General features: G+C 44.3%; 1 long non-coding RNA gene and 1 pseudogene across 2 annotated transcripts in view; one reads left to right on the top strand and one right to left on the bottom strand.

Annotated features, from left to right (window-relative positions):
• LOC308467690 (adhesion G protein-coupled receptor D2-like) overlaps nucleotides 1-19,976 on the bottom strand; it is a 634,294-nt pseudogene that overhangs the window by 111,367 nt on the left and 502,951 nt on the right. The window lies entirely within an intron of this gene.
• LOC308467817 overlaps nucleotides 45-19,976 on the top strand; it is a 466,381-nt gene continuing 446,449 nt past the window's right edge. The window contains exon 1 of the long non-coding RNA XR_013981311.1: nucleotides 45-118. This is a non-coding gene — a long non-coding RNA (uncharacterized lncRNA). The remainder of the gene's footprint in view (nucleotides 119-19,976) is intronic.

Here is a 19,976-nt window from a genome sequence, read left to right as displayed (position 1 = left end):
GTCAATGGCCTTCGAATTTTCGGCCTTCCATCTATCTGTCAGAGGAACTGGAGGGGCCTCACACACAGTGTGCCACACTCCAAACTGACGCAGCAAACTCTCACACCATTTTGCCCAGGTCTGATAGTTGTGCCGATTTAACTTTGGGCACTCAGCAGCTTCAGAAGCTTGGAAGAACTCCATTCCAGCTTTTTACTCGAGCCGTGAGCCTTTATGCCTTCAAAAACTTCTTATCTCGGCAGCCCATAAATCACGAAGCCTGCTTGGCTCGGCTCCCATATCCAATTAGGCCAGCCAGACATCTGAAGCCCTTGCCGCGGCAAACAGAAAAGCCTCACTTTCGCTTTTCCCACATACCTCAACGCAGTCTGTCGCAGTCTTACTCTCCTGTAAGTGCTGTGAAGCTGGGCCCGAAACCTGTTGTTGGGATACTGCCAGGGAGACAAAGTCCATCATGGCCCCAAGCCGTCTGCCGGACGATCCATCGATCTCCCGTAGGCACGCAGTATCAGCAATTAGCGACATGAGTTTCTAGAAGATTTCTTGCCACATTCCAGAGCTCATGCACACTCTATCAGCAGATAATGCACAGCCAAAAGTTGCACTCAGGAGAGCATTATTTACAAGTTTATTCAGCGTTGATCAGAACACAGAAAAACATGACTGCCTGCTTTAGTGTCTACGACACAGAGAGAGAAACGAAAGCAACAGAAAACATAAACATCCTGTGAACAGGAAATACGCAGACTCTGACTCACAAAGCCTGCTCCCTTTTAAGGTGGAACGGAAATATCCTAACATTCTCTTCTCCCGAGCGCAGCCCCTTCCTTCCTTCCTTCCTTCCTTCCTTCCTTCTTCCAATGGCCCCGCCCCCACCCCAATCACAATTTGCTCCTGCGCAGGGAAATATTTTTTGAACTGAACGGCAGCTACTGAGGAGGGACTTTTTTGGCGGCGCTGGTTTTGACGGTACGAGTGGGGAAGGAGCAAGAGGTAGGTGGGCCTTGAATGGCCGGGGAATGGCGCGAGAGGAGAGCGGAGTGCTGGTGGGAAGGAAGGAAGGAATGGTTCAAATATTTTTTCAAGGGCTGTTTGAGGTGAAGAGAGGTAGACTGTGGAGCATGCCATACTTGAACACCATAAACTAACTATTCACTTGAAACTTGGGAGCCAAGCTTTCAAACCCCTCCCCCCTCCCCTCCTACGTGTCTTGGCCTATGGCAAGAAGGGAGCTGTTTATGGTTTTCTGTTGTTGATGGGCTCCATGTCTGTCTCCTCTGATTCCACTTTGAACAGCAACAAAAAAAGCAAAACCAAACCGAAATAGCTGTATAATATTTTATGAACTCTTCCAAAGAAGACTTTTCGGGGGGGGGGGCATCACTGAGACACTGGTTCCGTCGTATTGCTATTGCCCTGTTATTATTGTGTTCATTGATGTGCCTAAGGCACCTTTGTTTGTTTGTTTTTAAAGGTAGCTCTCCATTCTTAAAGAAATGGGAGTGCCTGATCACCTCATCTGTCTCCTGAGAAATCTGTATGTGGGACAAGAAGCTACAGTTAGAATGGGATATGGAACAACTGACTGGTTCAAAATTTCCATTCCACCTTAAGGAACAGGCATGTGGAATTGTTGTGTGTCACATGTCTGTTTACATTCCAGCACAGTATGCTGGGAACTTCCGTTTGTGCATAGCTTTTGCTTTTGCTGTTCTCTCCAAGACAACACGAGAGAGAGATGGCATGTTTCTTTGTCCTGATTTATGTTTAATAAATCTGTAGCTGTAGAATGACTTCACAAGCCTCACGCCTACTTCTGTGTGCGCAGTACACTCTGCTAATAGCATGCCCTGGCTTTTGAAGTCCAGGTCGCTGATTTACGTCAGAGCATGGGCCGATGGAAGGAGACGTCAGAAGGGGATTCAGCATGACCTTGCAAGTCCAAGATCTTCATGGAAGAATGGACTTTGCAAAAGGGAAAACCAGACTTTGCTACAAGGACTGAAGAGCTTGTTGCATGATGCCAATCTTCCTGAGGAATACTGGGCGGAGTCGCTGAATTGTTTGGTTTATTGTTTTAACAGATGATTTTCTGCACCCATAGGTTGTACTCCCTATGAAAAGATGTTTGGTAAGAAACCATACGTCAGGCACATGAGAAACATTGGATGCCTGCTTCTTGGGAGAAAAGCAATGACAAACCTAGACAGCATCTTAAAAAGCAGAGACATCACCTTGCCGACAAAGGTCCGTTTAGTTCAAGCTATGGTTTTCCCAGTAGTGATGTATGGAAGTGAGAACTGGACCATAAAGAAGGCTGATTGCCGAAGAATGGATGCTTTTGAATTCTGGTGCTGGAGGAGACTCTTGAGAGTCCCATGGACGGCAAGAAGATCAAACCTCTCCATTCTGAAGGAAATCAGCCCTGAGTGCTCACTGGAAGGACAGGTCGTGAAGCTGAGGCTCCAATACTTTGGCCACCTCATGAAAAGAGAAGATTCCCTGGAAAAGACCCTGATGCTGGGAAAAATGAAGAGACACAAGAATTCTAAGGTACCAGAACAAGCTTTGCTGGCTACTGGTAGTAAACAAACCAGAAGAGACAGAAGATGACCGACTTTCCATTGAAGAAGCCTTGAACCGTTTGAATAAAGGTAAGAACAAAGATAGGGCTCAGTGCTTATGCCCCAATCCAGCAAAGAAGAAAAATACATGTAAATCAGCTCTTGTATGTTTGTCTCTTGCTGGATCACGAATTGGGAATAAAGCTGGTGCATATCTGAGTGTTAGTACTGAACTGCATTGTTTCCAATATGATGTGCTTTTGAATGTGTACTCCTAGTCATCTTTTAGCTCATCAAGCCATGCTTTAAAATGGTGTTTACATGTGAATAGGGTTGGGTAAGGTCCTTACCGTAAGGATGTTAATACTTGGATGCTCAGTTGAAGTTTATCCCATTCTCTTCAGCTGTTTAAGGACTGCCCCTCTTTCTGATTTACTGCCGCTGAATTTTGTGCCATCTGCAGATTTCAACATGCTTCTGCTTAACCAGACCAAAACCATTGGTTGCCTTTCATTGAGTTCTGTGGACATAGTAAAAAAAAGCTGCCATCTGGTTTTTCTCTGGATGTTAGGATTGTTGAAAACAGATTTGCTCTCCACTGTAACAATGTCTCTCAGCATACCACTTTATTTCCCCCCAGATAGGTGGCTACTATTCACTTGTAGGAAGATGTGCTTATTTAGATTACAACATTGCAGTGGGAGCAAACCCACCTTTCTTCTCTCAAGAGGGTTAGTCTAGTTTCTGTTGTTACGGAAAAATCCAGGTGAGAGGCTGCTCAGAGCCCGTGGGTCCCTGCGGAACAAAGAAGGAGACCAGCCACCAACCGGAGCAAATAGCGTAGACCAAAGTTTATTGCGCAACAGGTTCAAAGAGGAATTGAACCCTGAGAACGGGGTGACAAGGACTTTTAAAAGTTCCTATCTTATCCCAGCAAACAGTTCGCTAAACATCACCACTCCATCAGAAAAGGGGAGGGTTATACATGATTAACATAGGAGGAATCTGTTGGGGTAACATGCAAATACAGGATATGTCTTGGGAAGTACATTTTAAGCACCTACTGCAAGAGGAGAATAGAACTTTGGTTTGCATAGTCTGCCGCCTGGGTAAGTCCGGAGGAGAGCTTGTGCCCAGCGATTGTCACCTACGAGTAAAGTACCTTCCTGTGAGTACGTGACCTCCTGCTTGGGGAATTCTGGTGGGGACCGAGGGGTTCCCAAGTCCTGGGCCAACGAAGCAGACTGGTGGTGGAATGAAGAGAACCGGTGAAACCAGTGATTTGCTATGAATTTCCAAGTGTTTTTAGGCGTTTTTAATACAGACGGTTCTTTTCGGAAGTGGCCTGGCCTGACACTGCTACATTTTTGCCAATAATCCTGCCGTCCAGTCAGCGCTCCTCTGTGTAGCTCTGCTGGGGCTGACCTGGGCAAGAAAACAGAGTTGCAGCGGTCCTGCAGTCCGTGTGAGATAGAGGGATAAATCAGTCCAGAGACAGTTCGTTGCTATCTCTAAAAACGTTTTATTTACAAGCCATAAATCAGTCTCATTCCATCGGAGCTTTCCGGCATCTTTCCCGTGCTAAAGCACACACAGTCTCTCTGCTGCGTCTTTCAGTCTAAAGTGAAACCAACTCACACAGACACAGACGAACAAAGCGTCTGACGTATGGCCCTGCATCAGGCCCCTCCCCAGATACAGGACACCAAGGAGTTTTAACCCTGTAAACTCCAAACTCCACACCCCCTCTTGTCCTGCATCTGGGGGAAATAAGCAACAATGCTCACCCCAAACACAGACCTTCACAAAACTCCTCATGCTTCTGGAAGGTTAACGGTTTCGTGAAACCATCAGTGAGGTTCTTGGTTGAGGGACAGTATTTCAGAGCAACTAGCCCCTCACGAACGCTCTGACACACATTCTGAAAACGTATGTCCAGATGTTTGGTCCTGGCCTTGAATTGACCCATCTCGGCCAATTTGAGGCACAGCCGATTGTCTTCATGCACCACGATGGGTAGAACTCCAGTTCTCTGCAAACCTCAGATAGCGCACTGAACTCAGCTTCAGTAGACGAAAGCGCTATGAGACTTTGCTTTCGGGACCTCCACCCAACTACTGAGTTCCCAAACTTCACCACTAGGCCTGACACTGATTTGCGGTCCTCAAGGTTAGCCAAATCCGAATCCACCCAGGCAGTAAGCTTGACACCACCCTCAGCTGACATCTTGAGGCAAAAGTCTTTGGTATCTTGCAGGTAACGCAGCACCCGTTTAATACCATTCCAGGCCTGTACACTTGGACTCGAAGCCTCTCTACTGAGCAGATTGATAGCGAACGCTATATCTGGTCTGCTCCACTGTGACAGATACAGTAGACTACCCAGAGCTGATTGAAAGAGTTCAGCATTTTCGAACACAGCGTGTTCTACTTGCTGACATTCTTTCACGTATCCAACTTCCATGGGAGTTTTGACACCTGCACACTCAGACATTCTGAACTTCTCAAGCAACTGCTCAATCTTACCTTTCTGGCTGAGCAAGAAACTTCCATCTTTCGTTCTAGTTATCCCTGCGCCTAGATACGATTTGACATCTCCAAGCTGCTTGAGCTTGAACCGCTTTCCAAGCTAGCAAACTTCTCCACTTGTTTACCTGTCTGTGCTATGTATAAAATATCATCAACAAAAATCTGAGCAGCTTGCTGTGTCTCACCTGAACCTTTAAGGTAGAGACAGCTGTCAGCAACACTTCTCCTGAAACCTAGCTCTTCTAAGGCTTCATTCAGACACATATTCCAGTTTCTGGCAGATTGGCGTAATCCATAGATGGATTTGTGCAACTGCCACACGATGCCTGGCCCACTGACCTCAAAACCTGGAGGAGGAAGCATGTACAACTCCTCCTGGAGGTCTGAGTTCAGATAAGCAACATCCACATCAAAATGGCTCACCTTCCAATCTCTCTGTGCAGCAAAAGCTGAAAGCATCCTCAGAGTCTTGGCCCTCGAGGTCAGCGAATAGACCTCCGTGAAGTGGACCCCTTTCCTCTGAGTGAATTCACGAGCCACTAATCTAGCTTTGTACTGTGGTTCTCCAGCTTCTGTGGGTTTAAGGTGATAAACCCACCTGCAACTCACAGCTTGCTTGCCAGCCGGCAATTGTGTGAGTGAGAACACACCAAGAGACTCCATTGAGTTCATTTCCTTCTGCATCGCCTCTCGCCATTTGCTAGCTTCTTCCTGAGGCAACTTCTGAACATCCTCAAAGGATTCAGGTTCACATCTAGCCACACCTACCCACACGCTAGTGGCCTCGTACCTTTCTGGTGGCTTTCCCTTGGTTGACCTTGCTGACCTTCTCAGCGTGAACTCTGGAACTGCGCCTGATTCACTTGGGCCAGCCACACCATCCCCTGTGCCAGAAACCTCCCCCTCTGACCTGCTGCGCCTTTTAGGCCTCACAGCTGGTTCTGCAGGCGAGGATGGCTCACTCCTGGGCTCAGACTTGACAGAGACCTGTGGAGGGGTCTTGGGACTTCCCTTTGGAGAGGTTTGGAGCCTCTCCCTTGGAGACCCCGGCTCTGGAGTCTGTGGCTGTGGACTGTGCACCTCAGCAACAGGTTCAGTTTCATCCTCCTCCTCTTCCTCATCTGAGTCAAACAGAACATCCGGGTTCCCGTGAAGACGTTTCCACCCACTCTGCTCGCAAAACTCAGCACTGCCGCTAATAAGCAGCTTAGACTGGTTGCCAGTAGGGTATGTGAAACGCTACGCCTTTGAGCCTGGCTCATAGCCAACAAAGATCATTTTCCTAGATCTTGGTTCACCCTTTCTGCGAGTGACCTTTGGAATGAGGACCCAAGCCTCACAGCCAAACACATGCAAGAAATCCACTTTAGGCTTCTTCCCATGCAGCAGAAAATAGGGCGTGTCTCCCACACTTGAATTGAACACCCTGTTCTGTAAAAAACATGCAGTCTTATAACTCTCAGCCCAAAAGCGCTGTGGCAGACCTGAGTCTGCAAGCATAGCATTCACTGCTTCCTGGAGCGTGCAGTGTTTTCTCTCTGCAATTCCGTTCTGTTGCAGACTGTAGGGGGCAGTCAATCGATGACTGATACCTTTCTGCCTGAAGAAAGATTGCAGCGCAGAACCTGTGAACTCCGCCCCCGATCAGATTGAAAGGAAACCACCCTGGCGGAGAAACGCAGCTCTACCGCTGTGATCCAATCCCTGATCAGTGCAGCCGCCTCCCACTTGTGTTTAAGTGTAAACAGCCAGGTGTGTGTCAAAAAATCATCAATCAGAACCAGCACATGCTTCGATCCATTTAAAGAAGCTACCTGCATCGGCCCACATAAATCTGCATGAACCAGCTCAAAGGGTTTGCTGGTCCTCCTTTCTGACCTGGGATATGTGCATGTTGTAATCTTTGATTGCTTACAAGCTTGACAATCTAAGTATTTATCACATGCTTTGAACCCACACCCAATTGTGTTCTCAGTGGCTTTCTTAGTATATGACCACCCTGCATGCCCAAAGCGTCTGTGCCAGAGGTGTAAACAATCATGGTGTGGTGGTACATTTGCACACTGCACTTGTGCTTCTTCAGGGGACTCTGCAACAGCCACATTTGCAACAGGCATCTGCACCAGAAAAAGCCTGTCCTTCCCCTCAACGCTGTGGAGCTTCTTCCCATCCCTGTAGAAATAACACATATTGTTAGTAAACAACACATCAAAACCGTCAGCAATCAGAGCTGATACACTTAAAAGAGAATGAGCAAGCTCGGGCACCACAAAAGCTTGCACCTCATGATCTATAAAAGGACGGTATAAAAAACCAGTCTCAGTTAACTGTCTCCTAGAGCCATCAGCCATCGAGACAAAACGTCCAGTTTTAACTTTCTTGCAATTTCTCAGGAGCCCACTAGATGGCACTAGGCTGTGGGTGGCTCCTGTATTGATTACAAGAGACAACGTGGCTCTCTGGCTGTCTTCCAAGGTTGCCATGGCAACGTTCTCCCCCCGACGGGGGCCTTCGCATTTTCCCAGAGACACCATCGCAGCTGTGAGATGATAAGACGATTTGTCCTTGTTTTTCTCCTGGCCTGCTCCTTTCCCACGTCTCTGCTGGGAACCAGCCCTAGAACCGCCGCTTATCTGCTTTGTTGACATTCCTTTCCGGCCAGTGTCCTTGCCTTCCTGGGCCTCTAGCGGACAATTGCGGACCAGATGTGTATTGCTACCACACCGATAGCATCTTTTGGAGGCGAAAGCTGCCCCCCCACTCCTTCTTGGGGTGCAGCCTGTGCCCTCCTTCCCAGCCCTCTGCCGCTTCGATTCTTCGTCAATTAGATGCCCGCTAATATATTCCATCGTTAAATCGTTCGGCGGCATCGTTTCCATCGTTAGAACCAAGTTCTCATAACTCCTGTCCAAAGAGCTCAAAAGCGTATAAGCCTTAAGTTCGTCTGGGAAGGGTACATTGAGCTGACGCAGCTTGCTGAAGATAGTCAGCATCTGAGCAATGTGATCCCTTATCGGTTCCCCTGGGGACAGCCTCTTCTCAAACAGAGAGCGTATCACATGGATCTTTGCCCCAGCTATGGTCCTTTGATGTATTCTAGTCAAAGCGGACCAGATCTGATGACAAGTACGTAAGCCATCAATATGAGGGAGTTGCAACGCTTCGATCGCCATCACCACATGAGACATAGTCTTTTTATCTTTCTTCACCACCACTGCAGCCCTCTCCACCTCTGGAGCTGCAGCACCGGGCTGGGCAAGAACTGGATCGGCCTGCGTACATTCCCATAGCTGCTTCCCTTCCAGCCAGTAGTACATGCGCTTACTCCAGTCTTTTCAATTGGCCCCATTGAGCCTTTCAAAGGGGATATTGTAGCTCTCATGGCCTTGCTGTGGCTGAGCAGCAGCCATCTTCCTCCCCCCGGGGCTTAAGCATACTCACGTGCTGCCAGCTAGCTGGTCCTTCAAAGCAGCAGCCTTCTCTTGGCTTCGCTCTCCACCAGCGTCTCCCACTGCCCTTCTGGCAGGAGCTCAAAGCAGCTTACAGATGGCAGCCTTCTTCCCTCCTCACACTTGGCAGGAAACACAGAAGACCCATAACCTTTTGCCAATAATCCTGCCGTCCAGTCAGCGCTCCCCTGCGTAGCTCTGCTGGGGCTGACCTGGGCAAGAAAACAGAGTTGCAGCGGTCCTGCAGTCCATGTGAGATAGAGGGATAAATCAGTCCAGAGACAGTTCGTTGCTATCTCTAAAAACGTTTTATTTACAAGCCATAAATCAGTCTCATTCCATCGGAGCTTTCCGGCATCTTTCCCGTGCTAAAGCACACACAGTCTCTCTGCTGCGTCTTTCAGTCTAAAGTGAAACCAACTCACACAGACACAGACGGACAAAGCGTCTGACGTATGGCCCTGCGTCAGGCCCCTCCCCAGATACAGGGCACCAAGGAGTTTTAACCCTGTAAACTCCAAACTCCACATACGTTGTATCTAGTTTTCGTTGGATTAACAGGGTAACAAGGTTTCGATTGACTCAGTCCATTGTTCTCGCAGCGGGAGCTGTCATCACCTTGTCAGCGCTCAGTGGAGCGTGCAAAACAGCTCGAGCTGAGCTGCCTCTGCAGAGCCATGGCATTGCTGCGATTGGCTGAAGGGCTACATTCAACACAATCGGATTGGCTAGGGCGCATCCTCATGCAAATACATTGTTCATTCATAAAATACATCGATTGTGTAAAGCATCGGGATACGGGGTCAGAAATGGTGCTTTATTCTTGGGGTTTTGGAGAGATCTATGAGAGATCTTCGAAATATGTGGTTTCCAAATCCTTTATGGACTTTTTTCTTATCATACCATAGATATGCATGCCAACCAAATCTATTATCATAACCTTCCAAATCTAACAATTCTGTATTTTCTATTTTCATCCATTCCTTCAACCAACAGAGGCACGATGCTTCATAATACAATTTCAAGTCCGGCAGGGCGAAGCCTCCTCTTTCTTTAGCATCTGTTAATAACTTAAATTGTATTCTTGGCTTCTTACCCTGCCAGATATACCTTGAAATTATCTTTTGCCATTCTTTAAATATTGCTGCCCCTTTGATTATTGGAATTATCTGAAACAAAAATAACATCTTTGGTAGCACATTCATCTTTATCGTTGAAATCCTTCCCCAAAATGATAACTTCAACCTTCCCCATACCTCTAGATCTCTTTTGATACTATTTCACATTTGTGTATAATTGTTTTGAAATAAATCAATATTTTTGGGAGTTAACCAAATTCCTAAATATTTAACTTTCTTAACCACTTCTGTACCCGTTTGTTGCTGCAATGTTTCAACCAATTCCTGTTCCATATTTTTGGCAGTTATCTTAGTTTTCTTTTTATTCAGTTAAAACCTGCCACTTGACCGAACTGTTCTATTTCCTCTAATACTTCTTTAATACTTAATGATGGTTCTTCAATTGTTAATACCAAGTCATCAGCAAAGGCTTTTACCTTATACAGTGGTACCTCGCAAGACGAATGCCTCGCAAGACGAAAAACTCGCAAGACGAAAGAGTTTTTCGTTTTTTGAGTTGCTTCGCAAGACGAATTTCCCTATGGGCTTGCTTCGCAAGACGAAAACATCTTGCAAGTTTGTTTCCTTTTGGATTTTCAGTGCATTCCTATGGGAAACCGTGCTTCGCAAGACGAAAAATTCGCAAGACAAAAAAACTCGCAGAACGAATTAATTTCGTCTTGCGAGGCACCACTGTATTCATTTCAACTGACTGTCACACCCTTTATTAACTCATTTCTTCTTATTGATCTTAAAAAAACTTCCAGTACCGATATGAATAATAATGGTGAAAGGGGACACCCTTGTCTTGTGCCTTTAGTAATTACAATATTCTCTTTTTTAAAAAATATAATTTTTATTAACAGGCCAATCAAATCACATTAATTCCAAATCATATTAAATCCAAATTATACAGCCGGATTTTTAAAATTTTTGTTGGGGGTACCCATACTTCAAGTTTCAAAAGGGGTCAAAACATCACTCTTGCTGCTGCCTTGATCAAACAGTTCTATCCAGTTCTGTCCAGATAGTCTTTTTGTTATTTTCTTCATCTTCTTGTTGTTATCATATATTCCTTTCTTTGTGATCTCTGATAATCTTCACAAGCGGGTGAAAGACAAACATCTCCTGTGTGGGTTTTACACTCTCCAAAAATCATATCACATAAAGGACAGAAGCCATTTCCACACCTCCGTTGAAAACATTCCCACAGTCTGTCCGTTGATACACAGGCTTGCAAATCTATATCTCAGAGGGCCCTGCCAGGTCAAGATTACGTTCCGATAACCATACATTCACATTCCAATGACCCTGGTCCTCCTCCCTCTCGTCCTCCTTAGTCAAGCCTGCTTCACGAAACTCCATTTTTAACTGCGTCATAAAACTTTCCTTTCATTCCCCGGTATTTCCACCAGACCTCTCCTCAATCAATAATTCATTCCCACACAGTTCTTAGTCTCCTGCTTGTGATTAATAATAGCAACGATTCTTCTCTCTATCTGTCTGGAGGGGAGGGTTATTGGTACTCACATAAGGCAAAAAAAGAAAAGTTTTTTCCTCCCCTCCCTTTCCGTTTCACTCCAACATACCAATCTCTTGATGTTGATTCTTCATTTGATTTATTTTCACGCCCGTCGCTCCGCTGACAGAGATCCCATTAATCAGCAGTCTTTACTCCCAATCTTCACTTGATGTATGTGCATTAGCTTCTCCAATTATGTATTTCCAATTAAATATTTCGAGCTAATGCGAACCAGTGCGCTAATTGGAGACAGCGTCAGGAAGAGCCGACTTCACTCGAGGGCTTCGTGCCAAGTGTCCACACCCCCTTCTTTCGAATCCGGGGGTGAATTATGGACAACGCTGGCAAGGCAGTCCCCCCATCCCCTTGGGGGGGGGGGCAAGGAAGGCTGCATACTTCCCATAGCAGCCTCTTAATTACCTCATGTGGGTCGGAGAGATGTTATTGTCGGCCATCTTCCAATGCGCCCCCTGGTGGCCCCCCGTAATTACAATATTCTCTGTTGTTATATTATTTACAATTAATCTTGCTCTTTGCTCTGTATATATAGCTTTTAGTCCATTTAGGAAGAATTGACCCATACCCATAAATTCCAAATTTTTTAACATAAATTCCCAAGATATATTATCAAAGGCATTTTCCGCATCCACAAAAATTAACATTGCTTGTTTATCATTCCTGGCTGTCAGATATTCAATTATATTAACTATATTTCTTATATTACACTGGGCAACAATTTTTTACTTTTTGAATGTTGTCTAGATTTCTACAAATGATTTAGAGTATTGATGCACTGCTGAATCAGGAAATGGCATCCGTTTCTCTCCATCAGGTCAGGTTTTTGTGCTATGTTGATTTGAAAAAAATCAGATCTTGTGACAAAATCGATTACATTTTGTGGCATTATCAGCTGATTTTTGTCAACACCTATCATCCTAAATATGTTTTTAAGAGAAAAAAATGTTTTTCCAACAACATATATTAATTACCTGATAGAAACATTGATTACTGAAAACTGAATGGTGGGCATTGATAAAGGTAAGTACACGTAAATTGCATGTTGCTTCACCATTTTTCAAACTTCAGGGCTTGAACTTCCGTTTCTTGGAACTCCTGGAATGCTCAGCGGCAGGGAGGTCTCTCTTCAGAGTCCAACAGTAGTCAGCCATCATGACTGCGTCCCAGCGATCCTGATACCTGGTTTCCATCTCTCTCATGTCCTGATGGAATCTCTCCCCCTGCTCGTCACTCATTGAACCCAGGTTCTCAGGAAACCGGTCCATATGTGAAAATAGGTAGTGCATCTTGATGCTCATGTTGCAGCCCAGGTTTCTGAAAGCAGTCAGCATGTTGTTGACAAGTTCTGCGTAGTTTCTGACCTTATTGTTCCCAAGAAAGTTCTTCACTACCAGAACAAATGCCTTCCACGCTTCCAGTTCCACTTCGTTCATTGAGTTTCCGAACTCTGGATCTCTGATGAGCTGACGGATCTGAGGACCGTCAAAGATGCCAGCTTTCAACTTCTCCATGGTCAATCCTGGAAAAGCCTGGCACAAGTAAGTGAAGCAGTCACCATCCTTGTCCAGAGCCTTGGTGAACTGCTTGATTAAGCCGAGCTTGATGTGCAGCGGTGGGAAGAGTATTCTGTCTCTGTCCACCAGAGGGTCGTTGATGACGTTCCTTTTTTTGCAAGGCACCAATTCCTCCCGCACAGGCCAGTCCTTCTTCGTGTAATGCTGAGCACGGTCCCTACTATCCCACATGCACAGAAAACATGGATACTTGGTGAAGCCAGACTGTTGTCCCAACAAAAAGTTCACCATCTTCAGGTCAACACAAATAAACCACTTATGCTGATCATAACCAATTTTCTCCAGCACATACTTCACCGCTTCATAGTTCTCCTTCAGTGTACTCTAGTGAGCCAGGGGTATAGAGGCAAACTGGTTGCCGTTGTGTAGCAGAACACATTTCAGTGATCGCTTGCTGCTGTCAATGAACAGTCTCCAATCTTTGGGTTCGTACTGTGGCACTCCAAGCTTGAGTAGAAGCTGCGCAATATCTGCACAGTACACCAAGTCCTTCTCTTCCGAGAAAAAACGGAGGTACTCTTGATGCCTATTGCGGAAGAAGCTGATGCAAGCACTGTCAGAGAGGAGGTTTTTTTCCTTCAATCTGGATGCCAACAGTTCGGCAGAGTCCTTTGACAAGCTGAGGTCGCGAACTAGATCATTCAACTCCTTTTGGGAAAATGGATGTGGAGCATCATCTTCAAGAACCACTTCTTCTTCTTCATGTCCTTCAACACTGGAGGCATCTTCGTCACTAATATCAGGAAGTTATCTGAAGATAGGCACTGGAATTTCATCACAATGAGCTACAGGATGACGTGCTGATTGAAGATCAGGATACTTGAGGCTGCTCCGGTTCTTTCTGTTGATCCCAGTCACATCAACAGCGCAGAAGTAGCAGTCAGTGACATGGTTTGTCGGCTCCCTCCAAACCATGGGAATTCCAAAGTTCAGACTCCTCTTGCCATTGGTCCACCCACGTAGAGTCTTGGTGCATGCCTTGCATACCATGTGTGGCACCCAAGCTTTATCCTGGTCACCAAGTTTAATACCAAAATAAGCATGGTAAGCACGCCTTATGAAACTTGTGCACCAATTTATGGAAGATTTCAAGGTTTTATGACTTCAAACTGATCCCTTTTCGACATAATCACCCAGAACTATCGGACCCGAATACTTCTTGTCATTAAAATAATCATTTCCAATCAAAACAATTATTCGACATGGCATTTTACCCCCACCAACTTCTTCTAAAATGCTCCACACAAGCGTACATGTGAACAAAAACGTAAAAAAAACGACATGTGGCCATAGCTCAAAAACTTGACCTGATTGAGCAAAACCAATGTGATTTTTGGATTCAGCACATCAGATTCGTCCTAAATCAACTGAAAAAAATGCAGACAACAAATTTGTTGTTGACCAGTGTTATCTTTCATCTGTCTGCCAGGTAGAAAACCTGCTTGGTCTTTGTGTATAATTTCTTTCAATATTTTTTTCATCCTGCTCGCTAATATGCTTGCAAATAGTTTATAATCATTATTTAACAGCGAAATCGGCCTATAATTTTTTATTTGCGTTACATCTGAGTCCTGCTTCGGAATAAACGTAATATATGCTTCTTTCCATGTTTCTGGTAATTCTCCCTTCTTTAAAATATTATTCATAACTTCTTTCAACAGCACGAGTAGGATGTGTTTCATTTCTTTGTAATATCTTGCAGTGAATCCAACCTTGTCAATTCCTTTATAGCATCTTTAATTTCCTCTACCTCAATTGGGTCATTCAGTCTGTCTTTTTTATCAGTCGGGATTTTCTGCACTGCCTTTTTCCTCAAAAATTCCTCTATTTTTTAAACATTACTCTTCTCAGTTCTTATTGGACTTCTGCCTGTCCAGTGCGCTTCCCTGAGCCAAAAACACTGCTTTCTCTCAGTGCAATCTTCTGGGTAAAACTTCAGCTGAGGCAGAAGTAATAGCAGAAATGCAGCGGTGTTGCTGTCGCGGGAGAATAGAGAGTGAAACAGTCCAGAGACAGATTCTTCTTATCTAGAGGCTTTTTTATCTACAAGCTGTAAATTATACCGTCAGAGCTTGCACACATCTTTTCTCAAAGCTCAAACACACTCTGACTCGACTCTGACTGAAAACGAAACTAGAATCACAGATCAAAGAAACAGGGACGTGACATCCTGACTGACTCCTTATAGAAAAAACCCTCCCTCAGACACGAAGCACGAAACTCTATAAGTTAACCCTATAATCACCAAACTCTACAGTTCTTTTATATAAATGTCTATAAAAATCCACAAACCCTTTTCTGATTCCTTTCAGATTATCTATTTCATTACCTTCTATAATGATTTTATTAATTGTATTCTGTTCCTTTCTTTTCCTAATTTGCCATGCCAGCCATTTTCCAGACTTATTTGCGAATTCAAAATGTTTCTGTTTAATTCTTTTGATATTCCATTCTACTTCTTTATTTATTATCATTGCAAATTGGGTTTGTAATATTTTAATATTTTGCTTTATTTTCAAATTGTTTGGTTTTTTAATCAAATTCTTCTCATTTTCCATTATTTGTTTTAAGATTTCTTTTCTCCCTTTCCCCCTAAATTTATTTTTAATCGTATTCTGCTGAATAAAGAAACCTCGCATCACAGCTTTGCTGGCATCCCTTACTGTGCTCATTTTCATACCCTTGTTACAATTGTTCACAAAATAGTCTGTCAAGTTCTTTTGTGCTTTTTCTATTATTTTCTGATCGTCAAAAAGATTCTCATTTATTCTCCATCGAAAGGATTTTTCTTCAATTCCTTTTATTACACACTTTATCGCATTATGATCCGAAAGTACCATTGGTTGTATCTCAATTTTTAAAGCTCTTGATGTTAATTCACTAGAAATCCATACCTGATCGATTCTTGACATTGACTGATTTGCTTCTGAATGAAAAGTAAATTGTTTTTCTAATGGGTGTCTTAATCTCCAGATATCTATCAAATTACAATTCTCAGTCATAGAGAAAAAAGTCTTAGGCAATTTCCCTTCCTTAACCTTCCCACTTGTTCTTAGTCTATCCATTTCCATTGACACCACTCCATTCATATCACCCATTATTATAATCTTCTGATCCATAAAATCAAATAACTTTTCCTCCAAGTCTTTATAGAAGTCAGTTCTGTTTCCATTTGGTGCATATACCCCAACTATTATCAATTTTTCGCCTTGCCATTTGACTTGAACTGCAATAATCCTACCTTCCTCATCTTTAATAATCTGATGAGCTTCCAGCTTGTTTTTTATATACAATTTTTATATACAAAAAAACTCTTCTTGCTTCTGTCTGATGAAATAAATTCGTTTCCTATTTTTTTATTAATTAATACTTTTCTGAGTCTCCTTGCCCCATGAGTCTCTTGCAAGCAAATAATGTCCAAATTCTTCCTCTTCAAAAAATGTTCAATTTTATTGCATTTTTTCTTATTGTTCATCCCATTAATATTCCAGGTCCATAATTTCAGCGCCATCTTGTACTCTTTTTATAATAAAAATAAAATAAAATCTTAAATTTGTTCTTCTTCTTCTTCCTTTTCCTCCTCCTCTTCTTCTTACTCTTCCTCTTCTTCTTCGTCCCCTTCTCCTTGATCCTTTTTATGATCCTTCTCCCCTTCTCCCGATCCCGCCAGACCTCCAGCCCCTGCTCCCGCTCCTGCTCCAGCTACCTCTTCTTCTCCCCTTCCCAGTTCCTTATAACTTTTCAAAAACTTCTGTGTTTCGTCTGGATTTGTAAATTTAAACTTCTTCCCTTTGTAAAAAAAAAGGAGATCCCTTCTGGGAATTCCCATTTGAATTCAATTTGATTTTTCCTCAAAGTCTGTGTCAATGGTTTGTAAGGGTCCCGTTTTTTCAATAAACGAAGTGGAATGTCCTTAAAAATAATTATGAAGTTTCCATCAATGCTCAGCCTTTTTTCTCTATTCTTCTGTAATATTAAATTCCTCATTTCTCTATCTTTAAAAATAATTAAACAATCACCTGGGAATTTCTTTGCTTTAGTAGATCTCATTTTAATTAGAAATGCGTTTTGAACTGTTTTAACAACTTCATCCACTTCCATACCTAACCATTGAGCGATTTCTGATGTCAGTTTCTCCCTTATCTTCTCTCCTTGTACCTCAGGCACCGATCTCAGTCTCAAATTCATCTCTCTTTGTCTCAAAACATTCATAGCAATCGCATCCCATATTCCTTCTTGCGTTTTATTGATTTCCAAAACCTCCACTTTGATTCTCTCCTCCTCCTTCTTTACCTCCCTCATCTCCAATTTTGTTCTTTTCATTCCTTCCTCTAAGCTTTGTGTTCTTTTTGTCATATCCTTCCTTTATCCCTTCAATTCATTAACTGTCACATCAATTGTTTTGTCCATCTGCTCCAACCTTGTCTCTAAGTTTTTCTCACTTTGTTTAATGTCTTTCTTTATTTCTGCAAACATCTTTAATATGTCTCCTTTAAACTCCATTTCCTGCTTAGATCCTCTTCTTTCCCCATGTGTCGCTTCTTCACCCACTTTTTTCTGTGTGTGAGACATTTTCTTAACTTAATAAATCCCAATCCAAATTTATAATATCCATAAATTTAAAAAAAAATTAAAACTTCTTGCCACTTGTTTGGCTAATCCAACCAGTGTAATTGTAATCCATCAAACAAAAGGTTTCTTGCCACTTGTTTGGCTAATCCAACCAATGTAATTGTAATCCATCAAACAAAAGGTTTCTTGCCACTTGTTTGGCTAATCCAACCAATGTAATTGTAATCCGTCAAGCAAAAGGGGAACAGTCCAAAGAGAGGAATATAAAGAAAAAAGAGAATTCAACAAAAAATTTCTGCCTCTTAACAGGCTAATCCACTTTTGATCCAATTGTAATCCTTATTTTTATAAATAAAAATTGTAAATAAAATTTATAATCCAAATTTAAAGCCACAATTTAAAATAAAGGCTACAAAACCCAAAAAGGGTTGCAAAATCCCAAAAAATAAAAATAGGGAAAGAAAAATTTACTAATAATATACTAGTAATAAAAAGGGGAGAAAAGAGAAAAGAAGGGGAAAAAAGAGCAAGCAGGCTGCCAGGGAACTGCAGGCAGCGAGGGAGGAAAGAAAGGGAGGATATAGAGAAAGATCCCCTCTGATTAGCAGTTTTTTGTCCTCAGAGGAGAGAGAAGAGGGGAGTGAGTCTGAGTGGGAGGGGCTACTTCTGAGAGAGAGTGCTCCTCGTCACAGGGAAAGAAGGAAGGGGTTGGGCAAATGGTTGTGCTGGGGGGAGCGAGGGAGAAAGAACGCCAGTCAGAGCAACGCGTCATGACGTTCGGATCACTTTGTTTATTCTGAATGTAATTGAGTCGAGAGGCAATAAAGAGTGTAATTTATGGCCGGCTGCCTGGAATGCTTTCTCTGCTGAGCACAGCAACACAAAGCAGCTGGAAAAGCTGACAGTTTGCTCCGACTCCACACCAGTTGATGAGCGCTTGAGAAGGGAGGCTCAAAAGAAAGGGGGGGGGAATGGAACGTTGTGTTGAGCAGCTGGAGAAGGAGAGAACTGATTTATTGGCTAAATCTGAAGAATTGCGGATTCGTTTGGAGGAAAGTAGAGCCAGATCTGCCGGAGCTTCTGGAGGTCCCCTGACAGGGTCTTTGCAGCTGGTAAGCAAATTTACTGGGGACCCCAGACAGTATATGGGTTTCAAAATGGACATGCAGTATGCCCTGGAGCTGCAAGGAGCTGCCTTTGCTGGGGATGCTGAAAGAGTGGGGTACCTTATAGGCCATTTGACCGGAGCAGCGCGAGATTATGTCCGCCCACTGATTGCTGCCAATAATGATGCGCTGAGGGACCTAAAACAATTCTGGCAGGCTATGGCCGTTATGTTTTCGTTTGAATCGGAGAAGGATGTTACCCAGCAGCAATTGTTGGCTCTCCAGCAGGGAAACTTAACTGTGAGGGCGTACTGGTCCCAATTTGCGATGCTAGTTCACAAGCTTGATTGGAACTTAACCTCAAAGCCTGTGCAAGCCTTATTTAAGGCTGGACTTAATTCTGATGTGAAGGATGAGCTTGCCAGGGGCCCCCGTCACAAGGACTTGGATTCCCTCATTAACGCTGCTCTGGCGGTGGGCAGCAGGCAAGAGCTGAGGCAGTTCGAGAAGGCTGAGAGCAAAGGCCGGCGTTTCCATGGTGATCGCATTCCTGAAATGCCAAGAGAGGGAGAGCAAGGTCACTCTCGCTCGGAGCTGATGGAAATTGACTCTCCCCGCGCGCGGGAAGATTCAAAGGCCCAACGGCCGGGTCACAAGGTGGCAAAAGACTGGCAGGCTGCCAAGAAATGTTTTATCTGCCAGAAACCAGGGCACTTTGCCAGAGTGTGTCCGGAACGTCGCAACTGGCAGGGAATGGTGGGGGCTTCCTCCCAGGGAGGAGAGGGGGGAGTCCAGATGCAGGGAAACGCCAGGGCCTGGCTGGGAATGGAACGGGGCAGCAGCCAGGCAGCAATGGGACCGAGCCAGAGCCCTGACCAGGACACCCCCAACCAGGCATAATCGTGAGGGTGTTGCTGGATCTCCCCAATGGCCATGCTGTGGAGGTCCATGCCCTGCTGGACTCAGGTACGAGTGCGAATTTCTTCAGCAGAGACTTCGCTGCACACCACCAATTGCATTTACTACCTTTGGACTTTTCGCTACAAGTGACCACCATTGATGGGTGGGAACTCCTGGGAGGGGAAGTGACCCATCAGACCCCCCCCATGAGAATGAGGATTTCGAAACATTCTGAGACTATTGCCTTCCATGTGGCCACGCTGGCGGGTCCGCCCATCATTCTCGGCATGACCTGGTTGGCCTTGCACGATCTGGTGGTCTCCTGGCATCAGCGTAACCTGACGTTTGGATTGGCGCATTGCTTGGAGAACTGTTTGGGAGTAAAGGAGCAGCGAGTTGGGAGTGCCAGAGTGGCAGCTACACGCGCGGGAGAGAAAGGCTGCATCCCTCCAGAATATATGGACTTGGAGGAAGTTTTCAGTGAAAGAGAGGCAGACACGCTGCCGCCGTAGAGGTCTTACGATTGTCAGATTAACTTGGTCCCGGGGGCCAAGTTACCGGCAGGAAAACTATACTCTATGTCAGATCAGGAGATGGAGGACTTGAGAGCCTTTATCGACAAGAA

This window comes from Podarcis pityusensis (assembly GCF_964106645.2).
Source record: "Podarcis pityusensis genome assembly, chromosome: W".
Lineage (NCBI taxonomy): Eukaryota > Metazoa > Chordata > Lepidosauria > Squamata > Lacertidae > Podarcis > Podarcis pityusensis.
Note: the sequence above shows the minus strand (reverse complement) of the source record. Positions and strands in the feature narration are given on the sequence as shown.